At 54.3% G+C, this 22,491-nt stretch overlaps 1 protein-coding gene across 9 annotated transcripts in view; it reads left to right on the top strand.

Moving 5' to 3' along the window:
- Shisal1 (shisa like 1) overlaps positions 1-22,491 on the top strand; it is a 117,055-nt gene that overhangs the window by 38,438 nt on the left and 56,126 nt on the right. For 2 of the 9 annotated variants that reach the window (XM_087558761.1, XM_087558764.1), the window contains exon 1: positions 13,382-13,471. The gene's annotated coding sequence lies outside the window, so the exon portion shown is untranslated. 9 annotated transcript variants of the gene reach the window in all.

The following is a 22,491-nucleotide window of genomic DNA, read 5'->3' as shown; positions in this document are numbered from 1 at the left end:
CTCCCCTGCCTTTCCTGTTGCTTCTGCTATCTCTCCTGCTATGCCAGGCTCTGTTGCAGAGACCCTACACTGGCTGAGGTTGTCTCTCATAGGGACAGGAGGGTCTTGGCTCTACAGCTATGAGAGTTAATCTTCATTGTCAAGTTGATTGAATGAGAAAGACACAGAAGCACAGCCCTGGGTGTGTCTGTGAGGGTTTCCCAGAGGTTTCACTGAGAAGGCCCACCCTGGATGTGGGAGGCACCATCTTGCAGGCTTGAGTACCTGGATGGATGGATGGATGGATGGATGGATGAATGGATGATGGATAGATGGATGGATGGATGGACTGCAGATACCATGTGACCCACTGTCCCACACCCCTGCTGCCTTTCCCACCATCACAGAGTCTGTCCTTTCTTAAACCATGAGGTTCTCCCTCTCTCTCTTTCCCTCCCTCCCTTCCTCCACCTGACTCCTTTCAAGTATTTAGGCCACAAGGAAAGTGCCTAAAATAGAAAATTGATGCTAAGAAGTAGGGCTTTGATAAACCTGAGCCCTGAGCATGTGGTTTTCAGAGTTTGGGGACTGATTCGTGGGAGGGTGTGGAGCAGTTAGGAGCTATAGGCTAAGCAGCCCTAGAGAGAGCTGTAAGCTGAGGCTAGATCATGCAGTTTCAGGAATTGCGCTAGAATCCATATATTAGGCAAAGAATCCAGTTTCATTCTGCCTGCATCCTGAGAACTTGGACCAGACTGGACTCAAAAGTAAAAGTGTATTCGTTAGGTGGGGAAACTTCCAGATGGTGGAGTGCCAGGGCTTGGCGTGGTAATTGCTCAATGCTTCTATCCAGACCTATAGTAATAGAAAGCAACACGTGCATGAGAAAGAATGGGCAAACCTACAATTTGGCAAAGAGGGGAAAAAGAGAGAACTCACAGTGCAGACAAGAAGGCTCAGAGAAAGCAGCTCCTGTCTCCACTGGGACTCCAGGACTGTGGGTAAAGAAGCCCTGAGTTCAAGGCTCCACCCATTAAAGGCTCCAGTAGAAATGCAGATTGATTTGAAGGAGGGAGCCTGAGCTGGGGTGGCCCCCACAGGGATCCCTACTCCAGAGTCAGCCTTGAAGATGAGAGACGAAAGGGGCTAGCCTACATCTCCAGCTGACGGCATGGCCCAGATGCTTTTACAGGCATGAGAGATACAAAAGTAAAGACGTTGCAACAACTTCCAAGGAGATTCCAGAAAACCAGTTAGGGTCAGAGTTAGAGCCTGAGAGGCCATTGCGGGAAGCTGTGAAGATGAGGCCAAAATTGCCATGAAGATCCCTGGATATTGGAGATGCTAGGACCATGGGCCATCCATGGAGGAAAGGAACAGGCAGAGAGTGAAGCTGACCCAGCAGAGAGGTCAGAAGTGCTTAGGTAACAGAGCTTGAGGGGCAGGGATGGCCCAAGGGTGTCGGCATGCAGATAATTTCATCCTGAGTCCCAGATGCCAGATATGGTGTGGCTCACTGGGGCCCAGACTTGCTTGCGGCTGGTCTTCCTTGCTGTGTTCCCGTTCCTCCCTTTTGGAGGGAGGACATTCATTCTATAACTCTATTAGAAATATGTAACTTGTTTTGTTTTGTTTTTATAAGGGTTCATGGGTAGGAGATTGCCTGGGTCTCAGAAGAAACTTTGCGCTTTAGAGCAGTGTTTTAAACTTGTAAAGGCTATGGGGACTCTCAGAGATGGACAAACTGCATCTTCCATTTTGAGGTAGAAGGGGGATTCTATGGGGCAGGGAAGGATGCTGAGTTCACAGTGATGCGTCTGTGTCAAGTTTGCGAGGGGCGGAGCTGCAACAGCTCATCTCCACTGTCAACTTGACTGGATTTAGAATCACCATGGAGACGCACCCCTGAGTTTGTCTCTGGGAGTGTTTCCAGAGAGGTTTCACTGAAGAGGGAAGGGGTCCCATCTCGAATGTGAGCAGCACCATTCCCTGGGCTGGGGTTCTGGGCCGAAGGGAGAGGGCAGGCTGAACGGCAGCATTTCCCTCTCTCAACTTCCCACGGGAACAGAACGAGCACTGCCTCACATCCCTTACCTTGATGGACTGGACCCTCAAACCGTGAGCCAAACCAAACCCTTCCTTAAGTTGCTATTGTTGGACGCTGGTCACAGCAACAAGAAAGGGTGCCGGGCTATGGCCCAAAGCACACTTCGTCTCAGCCATGGTTTGTTTGTGAGAAGGGGGTGGCGATGATGGAGGTCACCTCATAGTAGTGCAGGTGACATTTGGCTCCTGCTTGAGTGGTACCCAATGTGTGGCCCAAACAGCAGCTTCAGCTATGGTCACAAATAAAATGAAGACAGTTTGTCCAGTGGCAGCATCCACCGCATAGGATTACGGAAGTAGAAAAGCTCCTGTCATCTAGTGACACTGTAGGTAGCAAGGTCCACGTGAATCTGTGTTTCTGGGAGTAGAGAACATGTGGCCAGTGTGTAGCTGAGTTCCAGGCACTGGGTGGTGGCTCTGAGTGGCTGTGTAACTAGCGCTTCCTGACTTGACATTGTTCTTCCGGATTGTGCACTCTCTGCTCACCAAGGAAAAGTCGATGGGGGCTAGCGATAGCCTCGCCCTTCCTGTGGGGACATCATCTCTTGATGCCATCATTTGTACCTGATGCTTGAGTCACCCTAATGTTGGTTTGCTCACCATGACCCCAGGAGCAACAGGTTCCCTGTGGGACATTTGCACTGTGACATGTCCCCTAGTGCCCTTGTTCTTAGTAGCATCCCTGTCATCAAGTGACACATGACCATATTGTCACTGGAGGTAATGCCAACGCATAGGTGGGAACCCTCCACCTGATGCTGATGCAAGCGAAGTGACAAGCTCTGGGCATGCACCTCTAGAGGGCTGGGGATGGTGAGAGCTGGCAGCATCCCTGCATCTTGCCAAGGCCCGGTAGATACAGCCACACCCCAGGGTCTCTGGGAAGAAGAAGCAACGATGAGTCTGCTTCCCAGATGAGCTTCCTGAGGAGGAAGCAACTGGTCCCAAGTGGCATGTTCCTGGTAAGTGGCAGACCCAGAGGCCTGGGCTTGCTTTGTAGCTGTTACATCTGGAAGGAATGTGAAGGATGTGTGGCACCTCAAATCTGGGCAGCCTGGGGGCAAATCCCCAAGCGCTCCTCCTCAGCTTCCTCATCCACTAGTGGGCTGTGACTCTGGGTTCCATCTTGGCAGGTGGTTCCAAGATGCTCCCATAGTGCTTTGGGGCTGAAGTCAATCTGCCTTCTGTAGCCTGGACTTTGGTAGTCAAAGGAGACTGGGAACCAACCATGAATGAGTCTGTCTGCATAGCTCGGGCCCCTTGCAAAGGTTGGGTGGGGAGGGCTAGGTAAGGGCACCTCTAGGCCTCCAAGGTAGGGCTTCCCTTTTCTGTACAGGAAGGATGCTGGTGTGATTTAATACAACACAGATGCCATCTTCCGATTACCAGCTGTGAGACCTTCAGAGATAGTTAACCTTCTTGGTCCTCCCTATTCTTTGTATGCATAACTAATATCTTGTTCTTGGTGAGATTCATGAGGAAACCTGTGCGGGGACAAGGTCTGGGCAAGGCTCTAGGACCCAGGTTCTGAACATTTGCATTTTCTTTTGTTCTCCTGTTCCAAAGGAACTAAGGCTGAACTAGGTCAGCTGAGCGGGTCAGCTAGGAAAACCCTCTGACATGACCTGTACGTGTCCCTAACCCTTGGTCATGACACATTCTCCCTCAGCCTCCCACTTCACACCCGATCAGGCCTTCTGTAAATTTAGAATCTTCACATATGTGAGCCACTGTGGCTGGCCAGTGGTCAGTTGGCCTGGACCGTGACTCTGCCCTGCTGCCCAGCCCTTGACTGGCTCTCTCCCAGGAGTCTCTCCAGAATAGATTTCAAGCCCTTTGCTCCCTAGGCCATGCACTCCCTGGGCTGTGTGTTAACACGATTTTTCAGTGATAAAGGTGTCTGGGGAGGCCTAGCCAATAGTTTAGCATGTTAAAGGGGCTTGGAACCCTGTGGGACCCCAGAGCATGTGCCACGGAACCCTGGACGGCCTGTATCCTTCGTTCCCCATGCTGGGCAGAACTGTCTGTAAGCTATCAAAGGTGAGCTTGCCAGAACCTTGCACTGTTGGCTGGCAGGTATGCATGGAACAAGCTGGGAAACTGAGGTCTGGAAAGCAGAGACAGACATGATCCCATTCAAGGGCCTTCTATTCTGCCAAGGGTAGGAGACTGAAGTGGGAGTGGCGGTCCCAACTGTGTTGCTCTGTGCTCTTAACCTCCCTGGGCTTGTTCTGTTCTCTAACAGAAACTCAGAAGTGACTTCCATGACAGTTGTGAAGATGTGGGGGGAAGATCTGAGTGGTACTGAGGGAAACATATCGCCCTTCAGTTAAACAGACATGCCATTGAGCCCACTCTCTCACCTAACCCTAGAGGGAAATTTCCTGCCCCAACAAATAGGTCTGAGAGGCAGATTGTCATCTTGTCTGTGTGCTGAGGCCACACAGTCAAGCTGAGATCCCTGTTCTGGTTGGTAACGCCTTGCTCAGCCCTTACAGAATGGACAACTGGCTTGTAGAACAAGGTCCCTCAGTCTAATCTTCCAGGACAGAGCCCCCACCCCTAAAAGGGATGTGGCAGGCCATTGGGAATCCTCAGATTGCCTCTCTTGCTTTGCATCTGAGCTGTGTGGGCTGGGACCTGTTACACCATTTCTCTGAGCCCCCTTCTCACAGTTTAAGCACCAGGTTGTCCCTGACCCTGGTTCCTGTACTTGTCAAGGACACTTGGTGATCTGAGAAGGTTTCTGCTTGTGCCAGGGCAATGGTTAGCCTTATGCTAGCACAGGGATTCTGGGTCTGCCGAGGAGAGTCAGGGCTGGGTGGAAGTCAGGCCTGTGGCTAGGGCTCTCTGTTGAGCGAGCTGATGAACACCCTATTCATTGTTGTGGTCTCCGCTTTGGGTCTGTGCTGGTTCTGTGGGAAGATAAGACGCACTGTGAGAGCCATCAGCTGGGGAGAATCCAAACCCACGTGGACTGAATGAGGGAGGTTACCACTGCTGATACAAACCGATATCCCCGAGGCCCGGGCTGGCCTCCCCTCTGTCAGCAATTTCCTGTTGGGAATAAGCAGTGAGAGGCGGGGCTTTGGGAGACCCTAGTTGGCACAGGGTGAGCTGTGGCTCAGGCCCAGGGTTCAGAGTGCCCCCAAAGCCTGAATGGAATCCCACACCTTGGCTTGCCCCTATTGTCAGCTTGTCACCTGGGAAGTTATTCGTGAAGACAGGCTGTAACACCTCCCCTGGGCTTGTAACAAATTGATGTGCTTTCTATCCTGAGAATGGAACCTGGCAATTTCTGGGTATTGGGGGATGGGGAGCTATCAGTGAGGGGACTACCAGCGATGGCACGGATGGGGAAACTGAGGCATCACACTAACCCCTAGGGGCTCTTGTTTTTCAGTTTGGGGCAATGAAGTGGGTGGCCTGTCCCTTGACCCTAGAGGCAGATACCCCTTGGTAGCTTTATGTCCCATATAGCGGGGCCTGACTTAGTTACCACAGTAACCTGGGAGCCTGAGGGCCCTTGCTAGTGTGTCTGAACTGTCAGGTCCAGGCCTTTAGCTTCCCAGGATAAACACCAGACCAGGGCCCACTCCACTCAGCAGGCTAGACCACAGGTCTGCAAAGCAAGGGGATAGGCAGGTCAGATCTGTGCTGGTCCTGACTCATTGTCGCAGGAGAGGTGAACTATCAGGCAGGCTCTCTGTAGAAGCCACAGTCATGAGCCTTTCTTGAGTATGCTGGTTTGAAAGTTACACTTAGCATACCACCAGCATCCCTTTGTGGCCTTGTGGTGAGTGGGAAGATATCCAATTGGGCTCTGGGGTCCCTCCGCTCAGGCCACACAGGATTTCAGAGTGGTAACCTTAGGTGGAATCAGGGACCTGTCTCCCTGCCAAGTACCAGAGTGTCCGAAGCCCCTACCCTTCTTGCCCGGAGAACCTGTCAATCTCATAGCCAGCCCCTACCACACTGGGACATTGGGGATAGCCTCTGTTTCTAAGGGTTCATAGGGTAGAGTCTTCAAACCCCATAGCTTCCTCATCCCGCAGGCAACAGATCAACATCCTAAGTAAGATCTGCTCCCTCCCTCCTTCCTTGCCACACAGTCCCGGGTCAGCAGCAGGAGGAAGATTCTGGCTCCATCTTGGACCTGGTTAGGCTTAGCTGTGAGGACTGGCGGCTGTCCTGCCTCATCTCCTCCAGGACTAGCATGGAAAATGGTTGTTACAGCTGCAGCCAGAAGGGAGCAGACAGGAGAAAAGAGAGAACAGGGCATCTCCATTGAGTCCTAGTATAGACAACCAGGTCTTTGGCCATCCCTTAGGACACGTGGTTTGGGAAGTTTGCTGGACCCCGGGGCCAGTTCTCTAAGTCTGAGCTCCCAAGTCCCCAAGATGGCTGTGGCATCTGCACCCTGCCTGACCTGGTCAGTCAGTTGTGTGTACCTCCTGGATAAGTGCAGTGAGGGAACGCATGCTTCCCTCGAGTCATCCATCGGTGCAGAGCTGATGCCAGAACTGACTTTCCAAGCCTCTGGGCAGACTGGCTTTGGCAGCCCTGCTCCTACAGCACAGGGGAGCATGGGCTGTGCTGAGATCTGTGTGGCTCCGGAGGGAGATTGGGAAACATACGTGCAGCTGACCAAAGTAGAAGGGCCTCAGAGGCTTTATCTGGTACCTTTCACCTCAGGGTCTCTGCCTCCCACCAGGAAGCCTTCCAGGGTTTCTCCAAACACTTGTTATAGCAAAGGTCTCTCACCCTGTGTGGATAAACAAGGCAACAGGCACCCCCACCCCCTCCATGAAAAGATCAGAAAGTCCTATGGAAAGTCCCCTGGTCCAGCACTTGTCTGAAGACAGAGCCAAGGCCCGATGTGGCCTTATCCTTTCTTGAGGGAACGGGACCTCTAGACCTCTTGAGCCTTGCCTTACTTGTACTGCATGCACACTGGGGAACTGGGACCCCGTGTCAGAACCTTTGAAGAGGAGGAAGGAAGAGACTGAAGGTCCCTGGAAGGTGGGGGCCACTCCCTGAAGGAAGTCTGGGAGGGACTTGTCACAGCTGGGGAGCCAGCTGGCTCTTGCCCCCTGGGGCTGTGCCTCCCCCTCAGCTTTTCCCCCAGGAGGATTCCAGAGAGAGCAGGGTGGGAAGCCTTATGCCCCCAACTTCTAATTAAACGGCAGCGATCTTGACGTGGCAGGTGATCTTCTCGGGAAGCCTGGCTTTAAATTTAGCTCCCTCCCCAGCCAGCCCTTTGAAAAGGCTGCACTCCACCGAGAGAGCATGAGTCATCGCTAGGCCGGCCCGCCTGCCGCTCGCCTGCCCGGTGAGCAGTTGCTTTTGCGGGGGAGCAGGCCTCCCGAAGGCTGAGATGTAGTAAATAAGGCCGGAGGATGAGGGTGGTGCTGGGGTGCAGAGCAGGACTCCCCACGGCAGGTGCTGAGATGGGGTGAGAGCAGCTGCTTGGTCAGCTGGGAAGAAAAAACGAGCCCACCTCCCAGCTCGCCTCCGGGTGGGGGAGGGGACTCAGCAAAGACAGTTTTGATGGCTCCATAGGTGACCCCTGGGCTGCCTGCCTCATCTGGTCCTCCCAGCTCTGGCAGCCTGTCTCTGCACATGCAATGGGGAAGGAAACTGAGAAATACTCCCCTTTCCCCTTGACATCTCAGCCTCATTCCTGAGCCTGTTGGGGAGGGGGTGGTCCCTTAAGGGCTGGCAAGATGGCTCAGTAGGTAAAGGCCTTCCTGCCAAGCCTGACAGATCCGAGTTTAATCCCTGGGACCCATATAATGGTAGGAGAGAAGTGACTGCTCAAAGTTGTCCTTTGACCTCCACGTGTGCACCATGGCATGTGTGTGTGTGTGTGTGTGTGTGTGTGTGTGTGTGTGTGTGTGTAATAAACAAATAGCATGTAATAAAAAGAAGGGAAATGCAGGCTGGGGGGGGGGTCTCGGTTGGTAGAGTGTGTGCATGGCATACATATTTAGATTCCATCCCCAGCAATACATAAACCGTGCATGGTGGTGCAGGCCTATAATCCTAGCTCTTGGGGAGTGGAGGCAAGGAGGATCGAGAAATTCAAGGTCAACCTTGGGAGTCTGAGCCCAGCCTGGGCTTCTTAAGATCCTATCTAAAATAGTAACAAAGAGAGAAAGAAAGAAAGAAAGAAAGAAAGAAAGAAAGAAAGAGAGAGAGAGAGAGAGAGAGAGAGAGAGAGAGGAGGGAAGGAAGGAAGGAAGGAAGAAGAAATAGCTTTGAGTGGGGTTGAGTTTAAGACACTGAGATAGGAAGTTAATAGGGATTGTTGGGGTGTCCCCTGGTACAGGCTACAGAATACGGGCACCACTGAAGAATACTGGGGTCAGCTGGACTGAAGGTGTAGCAAGGGCCCGCTCCTTGAGCCCTCAAGGAAATATGGCCTCAGACACACCTTAGTCCAGGGCAGTGTATTGTTAGGCTTCCTAGTGTGTGGACATTGCTAAAGCAACCACAGGGTATTGGGATGCAAAGGCAACAAAAAAGGGAAGTGGGGTGGGGCCAGGCAAAAGACAAGGCCTCCTTCCCCCTAGAGGACAAGAGGGCATTGGCAGGACCAAGGACCCACAAAGCCAGAATTTGCTTGTTGGCCTAACGGGGCTGATGTGATGTCATGAATCTTCTTGTTGGTCCTGGTGGTCATCCTACTTTACACACGAGGAAACTGAGGCTCAAGGAGGCTATGGGATTTTGTTCAGGGTAGGGACACCTGAGCAATGGGGTATGGGCAGAATCGGGCCCTGTACCTATAGAGAAAGTACGTGGGCAGGGAGGTGTGAGGGACCTAATGTGCCCATGCTGGCCTCAGTGTGGCTGGCACAGACTGGCTGCAGAGAAAGTAGTCAAGGGAGGAGACAGGAGCTTGGGCTGTGTCCCATGGACTTGGGCTGGCCAGAAGCAGGGCATTAGTGGTCACTAGCCACCAAGTCCTCAGGTACCTACTCCTACTTAACATAAGACTGCTTAGCGACAGTGTTGAAGGGAGGGAGGGGACACCTCCATGCAGAAGGCACCATACACAGATCCCTCTCACCAAGACAGCCTGCCTCACATGTGGGAACACATACAGACACGCCATAGATGGAGGTCGCATGGGAGTGCCAGGCAAAGTGAAACGCCCATACATCCCACCTATCCCTTGCGTCTGAATATCTGTTGACACATCCCCTCAGATACGTTGATCTGCACCATGACATTCACCCAGCACACATGTACACGCAGAAAACATGCTACCCACAGCCACAACACACACATACAAAGCAGGCTACATTTGGCTCCCTACACACATCACATATGCCATACACATCCCATGTCACCTAACACCCCCATCATACCACATACGCAAACACTCCACATCATGTCATATAGCACATATGCAGATCTCTCTCTCTCTCTCTCTCTCTCTCTCTCTCTCTCTCTCTCTCTCACACACACACACACACACACACACACACACACACACCACAGTTCTTGCCCTCCCCCAGTTACCAAGCAGACTCTGCCTCCCTGTGGCCCTCTCCAGAGCCTGGCCTTACCTATCCTGACCGTTTTGGTGCCCTGGCCATTGGCAGCCCGGTCTCAGGGTGTCCAGTAGGTCAGTTCAGGCTCTGTCCATGAAGGGAACCAGGGCCTGGACGCTGTGAGTGGGAACCAAGGCCCAGTGCTTTGGTGGAGAAAGCACTGGTTCTCCCCAGCTGGCGCCTCCCTGAGACCCTTACCCTTGAAAGCAGCAAAGAGCCAGGCAGGTTCCAGCATCCCATGGAGGTCTAGAGCCTGCCATGAAGGAGGGAGACAGTCTGTTCCAGAAGAATCCTTCCATGTCAGCGAGGCACCTGTGAGGGAGACAGAGATGCTTGGGTTTTGATTCTGCTCCTTGTCAGCTGTGTGCCTCTGAGGTGCTTTCTCAACGTCTCTGAGCCTGGCAGTCTGTCAGCAGAGTCCAGAGGAACCACTCAGTGCCATGGCAAGAAGTAAGTTCAGAGTGTCAAGGGCTCAGCTCAGTTTCCCTTGAGGTTCCACTGAGGTCTCAAAAGTCAAAGGTGACCGACCCCGAAGTGTGGGCGGCAACAGTGGAGCCTGGAGGGGTGGATCTTGGGGGTCTGCCTTTCCAGATGCTCAAGGGTATTCTCCTTCTGTGAACAGCCAAGAAGCTCCATCCTGGCTGTCCCCTGGGAGGAATGCAGGGTCACCACAAGCTCCCACAGAACTTTCCGAGGTTATCCAGGCAGTGGGGAATACAGGCTCGAACACTTGAGGGTGGAGAACAGTACCTCCTTGCCCTGCAGGTCAGCAATGAAAAGGGAGTGAAGTCAGAACTTGGGGTGTGCTGGGGAGAATGACGCACGGGGTGAGGGTGTAGACCCAGGTCTAGGAGACTGGGGAAGCAAGTCTTCCCTCAATGAATCACAGACCAAGTCTGCCCCTGCCCTTGACTGCCTGGCTCAGGGTGGCTGGCAGAATAGATCTCCCAGCCAGGGGCTGGGGAGGTGCCCAGGGTGGGTGGGGCAGAATGTCGCTGGCTGCATGGGGCAGGGATCTGTCCACCTGGAAGGAGAGGCTACAACCCTGCAGGCAATTGCTGGTGTCGGGAGTCTTTCGAAAGAGGTATCAAGCTGGGGAGAGATGAAAAAGAGATGGGGAGATTGGAGGGGCGTTGAGGAGAACCCTCTGGTGGAGGTTGGGAAGTGGGGAGGAGGGAAGGGAGAAGGAAGAAACCGGAGAGTGAGGTGGGGGGAAACGGAATGGGGGGAGTAAAATGCTAGGAAGAAAGTGAAGGATGGGAGAAAAGAAAACGGAGGGTGAGGAGAAAGGCTGATGAGAGGGATGGAGAAAAAACAAAGGCGGAGCAAAGACAGGTGGAGAAGAGAAGCGACTGGGACGCGCGGGGAGGGGGAAGAGAGAGAGAGAGAAATAGAGAGAAAGGGAGAGTGAGGGAGAGAGAGAGAGAGAGAGAGAGAGAGAGAGAGAGAGAGAGAGAGAGAGAGAGAGAGAGAGAGAGAGAGAGAGAGAGAGAGAGAAGCGCAGCAGGCCGGCGCGGGGCAGCAGAGGGCGCGGCGGCTGAGCTGAACGCGGCGCGGGACGCGCGTGGGGCGCAGCGGGCGGAGCGCGACCGGAGCCCCGGAGCCCCACGCGCCCGCAGCCTGGCGGACAACTGTTGCGGCGGCGCGCGTGGGCAGCCCCGCGCCCCTGCAGGCGGCTCCCGCGGGCGCCGGCTCCCGGCTGCATAGCGAGGAGCGACCGGCGCGAGCACGAGGTGAGCGGGGCGCGGGGCTGCGGGGTCCACGCAGTGCTGCGGAGCGCGGGCGGGACGGCGTCGGGGGAGCCGGAGTGGGGCGAGGTGATGGTCGCCAGGATCGGGCGACAGCGGGGAACAGTAGCGGTGCTGGGCGGGAGTGGCCGCGGAGAGCGGACGGCTGGGGAGCGAGTGCGCGTGGGGCAGGGCGCCGGAGCCGCGCTGGGAGCCGCTTGGCTGCCCTGGGTTCCGTTCGGCGACATCGGGAACCCCAAGGCTCATCTGCTGCCGCCTCCCAGGGCCGGATCCATAGTGATCCCGCGCCCGGGGCTGGGTAGCCCGGCGGCGGCCTCCGAAAAGCTCATTAGCGCCAGCTGTTGTCATAGCAACGAGACCCCAGCGTCTTCGGGTTCTATTTATTCTAATTATTATTATCATTATTAGTATTAGTATTTCTTATCCAGCCGGAGGGAGAAAAAAGAAAGGAAAGGGGGGCAGCGCATCCTGGCGCCTCCAACTGTTCTCCTTGGAAGGAGCAGCGCCGACTGCCTGATGGGCCAAGCAGAGTCTGGTTCTTGACGGGGTCCACCAGGCTAGGGTCCCCGGGTGGGTCCTGAAGTGGGTGCTTACTGCCCCAGTCAGACCCCTGGGGCCATGGAGAGACCGGGAACCGGAGTTACATAATTTGTCCCGAGAGTATTTACATGTAAGCATCCTACACCCCCCCCCCCACGACTTTTCTGTGTTTTCTGGTGCCCTCGATTTAGTGGGTGCTCCTGTCAGGGAACCCCAGCCTGGCATAGGAAGAGAAAAGTGCTTTGCGTGGGAAACTAGAGGGACCTCTCTTGAGGCTGTGTGACCTTGAGCCCGGCTCTCAACTCCTCTGAACCGGTCTCCTCACCTCTAAGATAGGAAGGGGAGTAAGTTCCCATGAGCAGAGGCTGCTGTAACCCAGGGCACAGCGAGAAAGCAAGTCCGGTGAAGTCGCTGTGGGCTGTGTGACCCCAGGCAGGTCTCTGGACCCGTTTCTCCAGATGCTGTCTAAAGATGCCTTGGCCACTGACACTTTGTGACTCTGTGACTGCAAGTTGGGTTCCACCCAGAGCCGGCCAACCCAGAACTTAGCCTCTCTGTTCCTTTGTTCTCTTGCTTGATTCCTACTGCCCAAAGGTGTCTGGGAACCTTTGAGATTGTCTACCCACTGAGCGCTGAGGGGGCTGATTGGAAATGGTCTTTGGAACCAGACTCTGAAACCAGACTTTGGCCCCTGGTATCAACTTATGCTGCTCAGGGCTGCCCAGAACCTAGGTTTTCCCCTAATGCTGAGACCTCCCTAGGCAGCTCTTTCTTTCTCTACACAGGGCCAGGCCTGTCCTGGTGACAGAAGAATCCGAAACAGAGCTGGCTAGAAAGTTCTGTTACCCAGCAGCCTCTGAGCCTTCAGGCTCAAGTCAAGCCAAAAGCATCGGATCAGGATTTCTTTTTAAATTGTGTTTTAGTTTAGTTTTTTTGTTTTGTTGAAACCTGGTTTCACATTGTAACACAGGATGGCCTAGAACTCGTGATGTAGCTCAGCATAGCTTCAAATTCACCACGATCCTCCTGCTTCAGAGTCAAAAGGGGGGCAGGAGCCACCACTGCTGGCCGGCCAGGGTGGGTGGAGGTGGTGTGGGGGTTGAGGGGGTGGGAACGTTACCCTCACAGTCACTCTGGGTTCCTGTGCTGACTCAGGTTTCTGCCAGGGTGGGTTCAAAACTGGTGGACTGGCAGTAAGGGGAGGAAATGCTTCTGGGAGCAGACATCCTGCTGTCCTGAGCCATCCCGCCTGGAGATTGTTGGGGCAACTGGGCAGGAAGGAGGGGCATGGTTGGGGTTGGGAGCATTTCTGCTTGCTCAGCCTTTTATGGAGGCTAGGGAAAAGAAAGCAGTTGGGACCTGTCCAAAAGGAAAGCAGCTGAAGGCCACTCCCCCCGTCACCTGTCATCCATCTGTCCATCCACTGCTCCCACCCTGCCCTTCTTTAGTGGCCCCGTGCAGTGCCTGGGCCTTAGTGCTGGAGGAAGCAGGCTGAGGAGAGACCCCGCTGAGCCACCTGACGGTGGGGCACAAGAGGTGGGCACACGGGAGAGGGTAAGGTTGCGAGAGTTGTGGGTCAGTTAGAAGGGAGATAAACTCTCTGAAGCAAAGTTGCAGACAGTGAGGAGGGGACAGCCCCACCTTGGCCAGGCAGGGCCAGGAGGCTACACTACAGGGTTGGGAGGGTGGAGGAGGTGGCACAAGAGGGCCCTAGCAACCGACAACCCTATCTTAAGTCTAGGGTTGGAGATAGGGCATAGGGGGGTGGTCAGTGAGAAGAAGCTTCGTAGCTCCCAAAGCTCACACTGGGGAGCACAGAGGAGAGGTGCCCACAGGAAAGAATGTGCCCGTCTAGAACAAATGTAGCCTTGGCTGGCCCCACTCCTGCTGCCTGCTGCCTGGGGCCTGGCTTCTGGGGGTAGGTGGCAGGTGGACTCTAGGCCTGGCTGTGTCAGCTGCCGGCAGCTGCAGGAAGGGACTTAGCTGACACAGACTCTAAGCTGTGCCTGCAGCAATGGGATTCCTTGAGGCTGGCCAGCAGCAGCACACAGGACCATTGTTCAGAGCAAAGCCTAGCCTTGTGCCGGGAGTCTTATGGACTCTCACACGAGGCCCCAGGGGTACATTCGCTGGTCCTTCTGTACCAATGGAGGAGCTGTCGTGGGAGAGCCTCTAATGAGAGTTCAGCGTGCACCCTGCTACTGAGGACCAGGCCACAGTGCCTGGAACTCGGCCTTTGACCCTCTGGGAGAGAAAGGAGTGGGCTCTACAGATGCCGTGTGACCACTGGGGGTGTGGGGGTTGGGGGGCGTCTTCTCGCCAGTATTGTCCTCTTGGCTTTCCTCAGGATGGTCTCAGAATATGGTTCTTGTTGTGCTCGAGGGGAAGATAGTATCTTCTCGTACTCTACCTCTGCTAATTCATCCTTTATTGCTATGGCAATCCCCAAGCACAGTGGAGCCTCGTTTCTCAGCCCTTGTCCTGTACAGTGGGTTCTAGAAGCCCAGCGGTAGGGGTGAGTGAGGAGGTCGTCCTGCCTGTTCTGGGTCACACCTCCTTGGTGCTTTGTGTGCCTCCTGCCCTGTAGGTGCTGGTCATAGACCTGGTGGATGAAGCCCTGTCTCTTTCTCCTCCATTTCGCCCTTCCCTCCTTCCAGCAAAATTATCCTATTCCAGGGGCCCCTTGCTGGGGCCGTTTTTAGATGATACTCCCTTGGGATGGTGGCAGGAACCTTGGGTCTGCTCAGACTTACCCCTGAGAAGCTCTATCTAGAAACAGGGCCAGGACCTCATTTAGCATGGGCTGTCTGAAGAACAGACCATCTCTAACTGGACCCTGGCTGTCCCAGCTGCCCTGGTCCTGCTGTCACCTCCATAGACACACCCCTCAGCCCACTCCCTTCCTTTGAGCATATTCAGTGACCTTGTCTGGGTGTCTTGATTTAGCCTGTCCCTGGCAGGTTGGAGACACCTGCCCGGGGAAGTGTTGAACACACTGACAGTTGAAGTGTATGAACCCTGCTCTCCATAGCCTATATTGGAGGTAGGTAGAGGTGGACACTGGAAGTCTGACCGGACAGAAAATGTCCCCAGGAGGTCCTTGAGGGCCAAGGTTATCTAGCCGGAGGTGGTGGGTGTCACTCAGAGGCTGGGGGAGGGGTACAGATGCTTCATAAAGTATGAACTTTCTCTACACGACACCCGCCCCCCCCAGGCCAACTCTTGAGAGTCACCTCTGGAATCCCTTTTCTGTCCATGGGAACCCTCATCCATCTGTATTTTCAAGTAAGTCTCGATGAATAGGGTACACAGGTCACCACATGCCCAGCACCCTGCTCTTGCCTTCCTGGCAGGGGTGGGGGGCGCTGAACACCCCACAGCTCTCTGCACAGCTGACCTCAGCAGACATGGGTGCACACACCTTGGAGAATAGAGAAATAGTCCTCACACATTTCAAATGATACCTGTTTAACAGTGAATTCAGTTCTATGAGCCTGGGAGAGAAAAAAAAATTATTTTTGTTGTTCACACTTCCATGGAAAACAAGACCGATCGTGGTCTCTTAAAAGCCAGCTCCCTAATCTGTTTATCCCTGCCTGGCAGCCTCTTAGGAGCAGGCAGAGGCAAGGCTGGAGGAGGGAACGTAGCTGCCCTGGCTGAGAGCCCTATGGGGCTGGGAAAGTTCGACTCCTGCACCAGGTCTTGAAGATCCTGGACGAACAAGGGGCTCAGGATAAAATGACATTTTCTTAGACATCAGCACAAATTAAAGGCAGATTCCTTCCAGCATCTTGTCCACACTACCAGGCGTGCTTCGGTGGTGGTGGTGGTGGTGGTGGTGGTGGTGGTGGTGGTGGTGGTGGTGGCGGCGGCGATGGGGACTGCTTCACAGAGGCTTGTGGGAAACCTGCAGCTGGAATCCAGCTGAGAACAAGCATAGTTAGCGTCCATTCACTCCCAGCTCCCAGAGCACCTTGCAAGCTGCTCGCTCAGAGCCAGGCTCGGAGGAGCGGCAGAGGGAATTTGACCCACTTGCCCTGCTGTGCTGCGTAGACTGGAGACAGGAGAACAGAGGTACCTGAGGGGGGCCGGGAGGGCTACTGGAAAAGCTGGCATCTTGAAGGGTGTGCAGGAGTGATGCCTGGCAGAGGAGAGGAAGGACATTTCTAGAAGGAATGCTGTAAGTCCCACAGAGACCTGGTTCCAAAGTGACATCTTCAGGCTTGAATACATTCCTTTGTCACAATCTAGCCTGACATGTGTCTGTTTCCCAGACCTTTTTGCTCATTGTCACCTGCCACCCTCAGAGAGCCCCAAGCAGATCTCTGATTCTCTAAGGAGAGCTGAATCCTGAAATCAGGAAGGAAGGTGGCCAGTTAGAGCCAGATCTGGCTTGACCCTGGATGGAGTGGGCTCTGTAAGGGTTGGGGGGCAGCCTACAGGCTGTTGTGAGCACACTGTGTACTGCGCAGAGCTTACACTGGTTCTGGAGCCCTTCCTCCTGGGCTGTAGCAGGGCCTGGGGCTTCAGGATGTGGGGCCCGAAGGCTGCCTGAGTCCCACTCTCTACACACCTGGAAACAGGCTGATGGAGCCTTTGTGAATCTGCAGACAGGCTAGCATCCTCGCTGGCCCCCGTGAGCACAGCAGGAAGCCTTTCCCCCACCCCCCGCCACACACACACACACACACACACACACACACACACACACACACACACACACACACACCCGTCACCTTGTTTGTTCCACTGTGGTGTTTAGATGGTTCAGGCTTCTGGGAGCAGGTCTGGGATGTGACATTACTGGGTGTAACTGCCTGGAATTGGAGTCCTTTTGGGACTGAGCCCAGCTGCTGTGCTGGGGCCTGTCACCAAGGCAACGAGTCCTGGGAGTCACAGAGGCTGTACTGGGCTCCATTCTGGACAAGTGTCTCTTCTGCATGCTGCTCACTGGGGGACCTTGGGTAAGTTATATGGCCCCGTGGCCTCAGTTTCCTCCCCCTGAAAAATGGGTGACTGTTTAGAATGCATTGGTTTTTGCCTTCAGGGCCCAGCCACAGCTTTCAGAAGCCCCACTCTGTGATGCAAGCCTCGACGTTGAGGAGGCCCGAAAGAAGCAACCCCATGGTGCCTGGACCCCTGCAGCAGGGGTATCCACAATAGTAACTGGAATGTCATGGAAGGATACTGAAGCTCAGTATCATGCCTGTCCCAGCACAGTGGCAACTGCCCAGCAGAAGAGGCAGTGACAGACTGGGACTCTGTTCCAGCCCCACCCCTGCCAGCCAGCCAGGGGCCTTGTGCTTTCTTCTGAGCTCCAGTGTCTTCAAAGTCTGGTGGACCTGGATAAGCATGGTGACAACTGTCACAGGCAGGCAGAGAGGGTGGAGGCAGGGACTGAGGCATTCTGAGTAGCCCACCAGTTCCATCGATGGCTCCTCTGTCCCACCCCACCTCTGACTCTCTCTGGCCCTCAGTTTCCTTTTCTTGGGGTTCGTGTGGGATTTAGGTGAGTCTGGTCTATAGTAAATGCTCAGTGTACATTCATAGGATGACATGAATACCACAGAAGGTAGGGCAGGACTAGCCTTCTCTATTCTGGGTGGAGAAGCCTGCTCCTACATAGACCCAGCAGGTTGGACAGGTTTGCTCTGACTGAAGGGAGACAGGGATGGCCAAGTGAATGGGTGGATGAATGAATGAGTGGGTGAATGAATGAATGATGGCAGGAAAAGCACTATAGCTTCATGTCAGGGCAGCCCAGGGAAACTTCAAACGGCTAGTGCAGAGAGGCGACACCCTCCTGTCTCTCTCCCCATCATGATTTGTTCACTGAGTTGGTGGTCCAGCTTAGGGCCAGGTCCCTTTGGTATCCCAGAGTTTGGTCCTGCAACAGGGCAGAGCCGTACTCAGCTTGAACTTCCTTCCTACCCATTGCCTTGGAATGGCTCTGACTCTTTTCTCCCCATCATGCAAGAGGCCACGTTGTGCTGTCTTTGCTCAGAGCCCTGGGAGCAGAAACAGCATGTTCGAAGGGCACCTGCCGCCTGCAGGGGAACAAAATCAGAGGAGGAGCCTGGGCTCAGAGTTGCAGAGATGGGGGCAGGGGAGGCTGAGGATTGTCATGGCACAGCCGTGAGGGCCACACAGCCCTCCATGCCAGCTCTTTTCAAGAGCCCAGGGGACAGAACAGAGAAGGGATAGCAGAAACCAGGGATACTGAAAGGCATCCACAGGCCTGGACAACCTAGCTAGCTACCCTGGGGCCCTGAGGGTTGGGAGAGCCCCTTCCTGACCACAGTGATACTCTGCCACTCTGCAAACAGCAGGTCCCAACAGAGGGGCTTTCTAAAGCAGGAGTCACAGAGCCCAGCCAGTTTCCCTCTCCCACCTGCAGGAGAATGCCTTGGTCAGCTAGCGAGGAAAAGAGAATGGTCTCTGCCCTGGGCCCAGCCCTCTAAATGCTGGCCTCACTCAGTGCTCTTTCACCTCTCTACCTCAGTTTTCTTCTCTGTAAAGTGGGTCCACATCAGATTGCCGAAGGCACAGGATCCGTTCATTACCTCCTGCTATCTAAATGCCTGGGACAGCAAGACAGGGTAACCAGCTCAGGGGAAGGACGGGCCTGTACGAGAGGCATGGAACCCTGCTCTGGGGGTTTCTGGTTTTTCTGGGGGTGCGTGACAAATGAGGAAAGGCTGGAACACTGAAGCCTGGTTCAAAAGCTAGAGGTGGCACAGGACAGCAAGACGGGGAGGGCCAGTTGCCCATGTGTCAGGAGTTCTTCTGATCTGACTGACCTCTAGGGCTTGCCCAATGGAGTCAGAGGCTCTGGTGCAGATGAGACAGTTACCTTCTCTGTCCTGGGATGTGACTGCTTTGTGAGAAAACTCACAAATGTTGGGCCCAACAGATATGGAGCAACTCTGTCTAGCTGGAGTTGGGGGTGCATCAAGAAGGCCTGCCTGGAAGAAGTTGCAACCCAGGTGCTGTTTAGGCTAGAGAGGCAAATGGAACAGCAGTAAAGCTTTGAGGAATGAGTTGGAGACACTCTCTACACTGTGACCTGGCTATCCCTGAGCATCCATGGGAAGCTGAATGGAGGTAGAGACCCCAGAACTCCTACCCCCGCCATGCAGCACAGAGCTCTACTTTCACCCTGGAGACTTAGAATGACGTGCATGCCCCTACCACCCACTGTTGTGCCCAGAGCAGACAGTACTAATCAACCCACCCTAGGAGGTCAGGTGACCCAGTCCTCTGTGTAATGCAGTCTTGTTAGTCCGTAAGAGGGTATGTAGCTACCCTGCCTGCTATGGGCATTGGGATCACTGAGTTGTTATGGTCCTTTGTGTCTGTGTCTCAGCCCCACACCTACAGTACTCTCCTGGACAAGGGAGTTGGAGGGCATGGCTCCATGGCCCCAGGCCTGGAGGGTCCCATCTTTACAAGAGCAACAGAGATAGCCCACCAGGGACATTGTGTCATTATGGACCCCTAGGGAAGTGTGCCTCTGTGGAATGCAGAACTTTCCCTTCTGGAGCTGGCCCCTCACCTGTCACCTGCAGGACCCAGGTCCCAGGTCCCAGGTCCCAGATCCCAGGATGAGCCCAGGCAGCCTTGGGTGTCCTTCTAAACCCTGGATAAAAGAGGAGGGGGAGAATGTCACCAGGAGAGAGACCAGCCAAAGGCGTGCGACTTCTCTCCTGAAATCCAAACAATCGGACAATCTGTTCGGGATCGATTTAGAAGCGGCAGAGTGAAAAAAAAAATCAGCAAATACAGTGTGAAAGCTATTTTCTCTCCCTCCGGCACGGCTGGGAAGCGGCTGGGCTGGAGTTTATTTGTAACCTGGCCAAGGCTAGCCAGGCCTCTTCCCCTCCCCGTAGCCCACTCATGCCCTCCCTGCCCACAGCCGCCTCCTCCACTCCCACTTCCAGCTGGACACCTAGGGGCTCTCAGTGACATCAGCCTGCTTCAGCCTCGGGAAGTCAACACTGGCAGGCCACAGAGACAGCCGTGGGCCTTGTGTTCCCCAGGCACCTAGTTGGGGTAGCTCCCAGAAAAAGCACTTTCCCTGCCCCTCTGCTGACCCAAGGCCCTGCACAGCAGGGCTTCAGGATGGCACATGACCCCTAAGACTAGTCTGGCAAGTTTCCCCGGGCCCTAGGCTGGGGCATATATGTAGTAACTGTTCTGTAAATGGTTCTAATCTGAATGGTGACTCTCTAGTGCCTCATCTCTGGGGCCAGGAGGTAAGCCATGAAGGTTTAGAGCCTCCGTGACTATTACTACCTTTTCCTGGGCATGTGGGGTATCCCACTCTTTATTAGCTGGGATCTGAACCACAAGCTAATTAAAGTGATTGAATAAAGAACCAGAAAGGTGACACTTCCCTGGTGGCCTGAGTGCCCCCTGTCCCCCGCCAAGGGGTCTCAAAGGCTGTGAGGAGCTGGTGTCTGAGGTGTCTACAGGCACCTCTGAGCAATGGGAACACTAGTGGTTCATCTGTTCCTACTCTTTCTTTGGTTGAAGGGGTAGGAGGGGGACTCCTGGTGACCAAAGCTGGTTGATTTTGGAACACGGGGACTAAGTTAATCTCCTCTAAACCCCACTTTTCCTCCTAAAGACCAAAGCCAAGAGCCAAGACTCAGGAAGATTGTGGACCGCGGAGATCAGACAAGCTTAGGTCTAAGTCCCAGGAGCTCAGCTGAGCTCAGCAGCTGTGTGATCTTAGGCCAGCAGGGCTGTCTTTCTGGACTTAGCTTTCTCTCCTGAAAACTGAGAACAGAGCCCTATTTTCAAATATTTAAGGGGTCAAAGTTTGTGGATCTGGGCACACAGTAGATGCTCAGGGCAGTCTGTCCCTCCTGGTTCCACTGTTCACTAGTTCCACTGGAAGCAGTTAAACCTCTGCCTGACTCTATGAATTCTAGTCTCTGGGACAAGGAGATGTTTTCCCAGAAGACACTAGGATTGATGTCAGAGCACAGGAAGCCCTTGGGCCCCAAGTATCTGAGTCCCCACTCTGAGCCACTCAGGAGTCACATGGATGGGGTCTGGACTTGCTGGAGACAGTGTAGACACCCGGTGCCCAGAAGCCTAAGATGTGGCTCCAGATCCCGTCTGCCACTTGTGATCCGCCACAGGGTCCTGAAAGTGGCCGTGACTCAGATCAGGCCTGTGGCCTCCTCTGAAGCTCACGAGTGGCCCTGACTACTCCTTGCTTTCCTTGAGCACACACAGAGGCTTGGCAGGGAGAAGGACAACTCTGAGGTCACAATTCACCCTAGAGCCTCCCCCAACAGGCTAGAACTGGCACCCTACTTAAAGACTGTCATGAGTGCAGGAGCCTCCCCCCCCCCACTTTGTCCTCGGTGGCTGTGACTGTGGCCACCCTCTGCGAGCATGCTCCCCACCTCAGACCCCCTCCCATTGCTGATTCTCCTCCTCGGGTTTTTGCAGACCAAGCTCTTTCACAAAAACCTCTGATGTTACCTCCCTGGTGGAAGGAAGTTCTGAGCCCACAGCCCCAACCCCCAAAGCAGTGCTAATTAGACCTCCAAAATGCTTTTTGTTTTCCCAAACATCAACTGAGGCCACAAGACATGGCAATTTCCTCTCCATAACCAGACACGTTCTGGTTGGGAAAGGGTAACCTTCCTACGGTGGGCCAGGGGGACATGTTTCCACTCTGAGTGTGCGTGGTGGGCTCTGCCACGCCCCCCAGGTCCCCACCCAGAGTGAGCCTCCAAGGTGACCGTCTATCTTAGATTGCTTCCTATTGCTGTGATAAAAACATGGAGCTAAACCAACAACATAAAGAAGAAATGCTTTTATTTTTTTATTTTTTATTTTTTTGGCTCACACACTCCATCACTGAGGAAGGGCAGGGCAGGAACTCAAGATCACCTGCCCAGGGGAGGTGCTGCACACTGTGAGCTGGGGCCTCCCCCATCGGTCATCATTCCAGAAAATTCACCCCAGACACGCCCACAGGCCAACCTGATGGAAGCCTTCTTTCTGCTCATGTTCCCAGACAGCTCTAGCTTCTGTGAGGTTGATGAAAATCTAACAGGCGTGGCCCTCTAAGATGTTTCCCTAAAGTGAGTTCCCACCCACCCTGTAAATAAACTCCCCAAGTATTCCCCCCAAGGTGAGCTCTCCTCAAGGCGAGAGCCTCCAAAGCTGTGTGGGTTGTTGAGTGGCCCTTCTGGTATCCCTTCTTGGCATCTTGGGCAGTGGTGGATGGGGCAGGCCCAGTGCCCTCAGAGGGATGCTCTTGCTCCATTGTGATTCAGGAGACAGTGAAGGAAGAGGTTGTAGCTGATGTGAGGGGGCAGAAGAAGGAACCATGGGATAGCAGTGCTGGAATCTGACCTAAGAGGAAGCACAGGCCGGAGAAGAAAGCCCTTAGGAGCTGGGTGTCTCCTACCTCGAGGTGAGACAATCAGAGGTTTGGTCTGGTCCTGAGGGAAGTTCTCAGTGACTCCATGCCTGGCTAAGGAGGCACAAGGACCCCACATGGTAGGCTCAAACAGGACACTTGTGTCTTA

Source organism: Rattus norvegicus, chromosome 7 (genome assembly GCF_021556685.1).
Source record: "Rattus norvegicus strain SHRSP/BbbUtx chromosome 7, alternate assembly SHRSP_T2T, whole genome shotgun sequence".
Lineage (NCBI taxonomy): Eukaryota > Metazoa > Chordata > Mammalia > Rodentia > Muridae > Rattus > Rattus norvegicus.
Note: the sequence above shows the minus strand (reverse complement) of the source record. Positions and strands in the feature narration are given on the sequence as shown.